Below are 5619 nucleotides of genomic sequence, written 5' to 3'. Positions count from 1 at the left end.
GAACCGGACCTGGACCTGAATTTTCTGTACCGGTACCCACCCCTAGTGACCAGGTTATAGCTGGACCTTGTACCGTTTTTTTTCAAGTTCACGTCACTCATTTGTAATATCATAAAAGTTCAGGGTACAAACTTATAATCATTAACTCACACTGACATTGATCTCTAACCCGGAAAAGAGAAAAAACGAAAATCAGTGAGGCGGTTTGAAGGAATTTCTCCCAGTGAGGCCACACGGTACACCTTGAACCACCATGAAGACCCTCCGCCCGTTCCCGACAGGACGTGTGATTGTTGTGATGTTAATCTGCGTGTTTCAGGTGGTGTCGGCACGTGAGTGGTCAGATTATTTGTTATACAGCTCCAGCGTCTCTCCCTTCTGTTCAAGTCCTGTGTAATCCGTGTAGCTGCGCCAGACTCCCTTGTGTACGTCCATGGCAGTATGCCTTCAGCTTTTAGTTCCAATTCTTTGGTAGCCGGGAGACTTTGGTTCAATCTCAGGGCATCTCGGTTTGGCCTAATATAAATATAAAACATAAGTAGACATGTATTGGATTTACGTTTACAGAAGCGGACTGTATTACTTCCGTATATTCTAGTTATTACGCCAACCTTGGAAATTAAATGTTTCAATTGGCAGTTAAAGCAAAGGACCAGACGTCATGACACAATAATACACTTCATTAACCCTTTAATATAACCCAAACTACAGTAACAGTGAGTGTGTATTATTGGAGTATAACTTCATGCACTGCATTTCAGACGATCCGATCTCGATGGAACTATGGCTGGAACTAGTCACCGCGCTTGTGGGACTCATTGGGGCGATCATCGTCATTTATAACAGGTACGCAAAATGAACTTATCTACACATTACTAGCTTTCGTATCTCATAAACACCTGAATTCATCACTTCAAGTAAGTAGCCATGAAATGTGACTTCCCTCAGAGGTGCATTTTATGAACTAGGTTTACAACCTAGGTCAAAATTGACACATCCATCCTTTCATTTATTCATCCATTCATCATTTTATTTAATCATTCCTTTCATTCATTCGATCGCTAGTTATACTAGTAATTTCATTCCTCCATTTCATTCATTCGTTCATCCTTTCATCCTTTGATCTGTTCGTTCGCTCGTTATTAATGCATTCACCCCCCCCCCACACACACACGATGTCACGAACTGCTTTACTATATATGATTTCAAGAGGCTCGATGCTACAGAAAGATTTGTATATATCTTTAGATGCCACAACTCCCATAATGCAAAGATAGGTAAATATAGGAATGACTGTTTTGTTGTCAGAAAGGATACCGAAACCCATGATTAGCCCGACTCGATTATGTAACACTATATCAAAGACTTTATTGTTATGTTGATTAGTATGTTAAGTCCTATAATCTATTTTTTTACTTTGTGTAATAGTCGTTACCATACATTGTACCATGTACAAATGTCGTGCAATAAAGTTCTACTATTGCAGGTGTTGCAAGAGGAGCGCCAGGGACAATCCGGGGGACTGTGCGTGCTGAACAGCCAGACCAACAGTTATCACCGCCTTGATTCTAGGAAACACTGAAAACCAACAATAACACATTGCACATGGCCGTGATACGTGTGTCTTCCGGACTAGCCAAAATCACCTCGCAAGGAACCAATAGAGCAAGAAATGTAAAGCGCAGCTGGCAATGGGAAGATAATATCATAGAATGGACAGGCATGGCAATGAGTGAAACATTAAGAAAACCATCTGCAGATACTAGTAACCGAGAAGGATGGAGAAAACAGCAAGCTAGACTACGGGATAGATATGAGGGGAAACTAGGATGAGATTTTGCCACCTGTAGAACGTAGTGTCACTTTAAGCACCAGAAGACTCGACAAACTATGTTCGATCTCACTCCATAATAGCTTTAGGAAAATGGAAATTCTTGATTACATCACCACATGCCCTCTTCTTATTTTCTTCTGTTTCGTATATTATGTATTAGTACCTTGATCATATCAACTAGTCGTTCCTGAGCTGCAGTACCTTTACCATTCACTAGATGGCGGTTGCAGTACCTTCACCAGTCACTGGGCGGCGCTTCCACAGCACCGTGTCACGGTCAGGTGCGGCCCGTTTTATATGAAGATGACGTGAGATGCGATAAAGATACACGCAAAGGGAACTCATATGGCGGTTTGATAACAAGAAACAAAACGTTAGAAAAAACGTGAAAGAGTTAGTTTTTGTGTTGAAGAATGTTGAAGTGAGGTTCAATACTAAAGTACGTCATCTGCAAAATGTGTTTGACTGGTCGGTATATATGTAGGGTGTAGTAGTAAAGTCCAATATGTGGCAGTCTGGAAACTTCAAAAGTACTGAAATATCTAATGTGATGTAAGTTTTCTATTTCTATAAGTATTAATGTTAGGATGAATAATTATAAACATATGAGCGTGTTTTATATATATAGAGCAGTTGGATTCTAATGTATATACGTTAAGGATGTTGTTCCTTTTATGCCAGAGTGGAATTCAGTAGATGTGCTTTCTATTCTATTCTATTCTATTGTCTTCTTGTCCATGCCTGACTTATGAAATAAAGAAAACTTTTCAATGATTTGTTTTTCCGTTTTTTTGCCTGCTTTTCCAGTCTTTCACTGGGCAACCATAGCTGGTCAACTATCCAATTAGTAGGAACCGTCTTGGCCAATCCTCATTGTTTCCAAGTCAGCAATTAATGTATTCAGATTAATTACACTCACCTGTGTTACAGGTGAACATAAATTTACCCAAATGGTCTTTTTGTAACCAAAACCACAAGTGAAAGATGTATTCATTATACGTACTGTAAAGATTTGGTGGGGTGTAGGGGGGCTTGGGTGACAAGAGGATCGAACAATGGGTTTCCATTCAATATTAAACCTTGCATTGAGGGGAGGGCTAGAAGAGTCTGGGAAATTGTGGGAAAATGAACTTATAATGAGTGAATTTAACGATATTTCTCTTTATTTGGCATATTTCTGACTTAACGCCACATTGTGTTACGTGGCGTCTTGCGGCACAGCCTGGCGTGGCCAGACCAGCCTTGAGGGCACCGCGAAGGGCCCTAGTTTTTTGAGACACTAAATTCCCAGACAGAGAACTAGTGATCTCCTAAGCCATAGGACAGCTCAGCTCAGCTCAGCTCAGCTCAGCAGTCCAAGGCTCGCAAACTACAGAAAACGGGAGACTGAAATTCCAAGACAAGCATGGAACAACATGACATCTATACGTCCTGTCTAAAGCCCAGAGTAGAAAATGATATATTTCATTCGTGGTTGAAGAACTGAGACGAAGCAGGATTTCTTTTCATTCCTATAGATTTATTTTTGACGTAATATGGCCTCCTTACAATGCAGCTTCCCTGTCCGTGTATTTCTCTGTATATACCTTTCTATTTCTCTCTCGCTATATGTCTTATACAGTTGGCGTCTTTCCCTGTATTTCGCTTTTCCCTGTAGCAGACGAAAATATTTGGGTAAATTATGATAATATTCGAATACAACTTTGTGACTCATTGACCAACAGTTATGTTCACCTGTTGGCGGTTTCAGAGGAAGCAATTAAAGTGAAATAAATTTCCACAGACCAGTACAAATACCTTCGCGGGTTCAGCCTTCTTATGGCTGATAGACATAAAATCAAGTTTTTTTATAGCTATAGTCACTTTCAATCAATCAATCAATCATTCGCAGGCATCTGATGGATAGTGGCTACAGACATGGGAAGTTTGTATCTATTAATTTCCCTGTTTGTATATCTTTTAATCGGCATAGACACAATTTGGTGTAAGAAACCAGCTTTAACGTTACATGTTACATAATGCATACACCTATTATTACTGTACCACCTGTTATAGCAAATCCTAGGAAGCGCTGTTTATAGCTAACGATTCTTTTCACGAGGAAAAGTTCCGATCTGCCCCACCAACATCTGCTTGGTTTTCATTCATCGGAAATGTCTCCGATAGGGAAATTTGCAGATTGCGATATAAACATCTAATATATAACCTAATATTCATTTATGTTCAAGCCAAATGTCTTTGAATATTGTTATAAGTGGTGTACATCGCCATAGTTTGGAGTTCAAGGTCAAATAAGCTTCATAACTTTAAACCCCCTTGCGAGTCTTTCACCATTTCCCCATTCCTGAAAAGACCGAAATTTGGCAATTTGACGGTCTCCTTCGGTACTTTTCATGATACGGCCGGGAGCGGTACTGCAGATTAGGCTCTTATAGGGTATGTACTCTCACGTTTTAAAATGCGAGAATATCCCAGGCGTTACACTTAAAGCCAGTTAACACACGACCAAACTGGTCTAAAAACCTTTACATGAATCTAGAATTACATGTAAGAGTTTTCACACCAAGCGTTGGCACAAAAATGATCGGTTTCTAAGTGTGGGAGTAGAGCCCATGGAACATCCGTCGAAGCGCCGCCTACAGTTTGCTCACAGGAAGATTTGTCCGTAATGAGTGAATTTAAGGATGTGTTAGTGCCATAGAAATGCTTTATGAGGGGTTCTGTGACTTTGCGGCCTATCCGACCCTTATCTCCCTCATGACCTCAATGAAAAGTGACCTGCAGGCCGATTTGAGGTTCTCATGAATAGATAAAGGTTCAACCAAAAGCCGTTTTGTTTTCTCTGAATGGTTTCCTTTGATTTGTCTGTTTGCTTGTTACACCTTTATTCATTCACTAGAAGCTCAAATCAGCTTTGGCTTTACTAACCTAGGAAAGTCTTTGGACTTGACTTAGTTCATCCAAGGTTCACCCGAGGGTTAACTGTCAATGACTTAATGTTCTTGACTAGTTTGAGCCGCTTTCGCTGGAGACGATGTTTGCCTGGGAAGGGATCGATGTGCTTGTCTTGTACTTTTGGGACAATCTGTTGATTTTGTGATAGGGTGCCAGTCATGTTGATTTCCTTATTCATGAGCTAGGTCACCCATCTTGAATGATCTCACAGACACACACGCACACACTCATTTATACACACTCAGATACATATACACAATCATGCAAACGCACATACGTGATACACACACAATCTCACACACAGAATCTCTCTCACACACACACACAATCTCACACATAGAATCTCTCTCACACACACACAATCTCACACATAGAATCTCTCTCTCTCACACAAACACAGAATATCACACACAGAATCTCTCTCACACACACATACAGACACGCACATCACAAACACACACTCAGACACACACATCTAAATGTCTTCTTTGGCATTTTACTATGAATACAGCAAACAGATACATTACAATTAAGAGCTGTTGTGTGCATGTTGGCAATGTGTGAGACTGGTATTACCAGCATGTAGTTACACAATCATGACATACTCCAAAGGCCCCAGAGAGAGCACAGGTGTGTTTGACTTGCTTGACAAAGGTAGCGATCAACTGTTACAGGCCTTAGAAATCTGAAAGCGGGAAAAGACTGTCTAAAACAACCTTCTTGACATGAATGTAAATTAAACATCTCTCGACTTTCAGTACAACAAAGTTATTCCAATCTCCAAGCAGATCCTACAGTAGCATGTTGTTTAAAATTAGGGATAGGGGTAC

General features: G+C 40.4%; 2 long non-coding RNA genes across 2 annotated transcripts in view; one reads left to right on the top strand and one right to left on the bottom strand.

The window, feature by feature from the left end:
* Positions 1 to 5619, bottom strand: part of LOC118431847 — a 21446-nt gene that overhangs the window by 7817 nt on the left and 8010 nt on the right. The gene's annotated exons all lie outside the window — the stretch shown is intronic.
* Positions 397 to 2608, top strand: LOC118431845. The gene is made up of 2 exons (XR_004833011.1): positions 397 to 846; positions 1487 to 2608. It is a non-coding gene; the product is annotated as an uncharacterized LOC118431845 (long non-coding RNA).

The sequence above is a fragment of the Branchiostoma floridae genome, chromosome 15, assembly GCF_000003815.2.
Source record: "Branchiostoma floridae strain S238N-H82 chromosome 15, Bfl_VNyyK, whole genome shotgun sequence".
NCBI lineage: Eukaryota > Metazoa > Chordata > Leptocardii > Amphioxiformes > Branchiostomatidae > Branchiostoma > Branchiostoma floridae.
The sequence above is the reverse complement of the archived record's forward strand: the minus strand, read 5'-3'. Positions and strand labels throughout refer to the sequence as shown.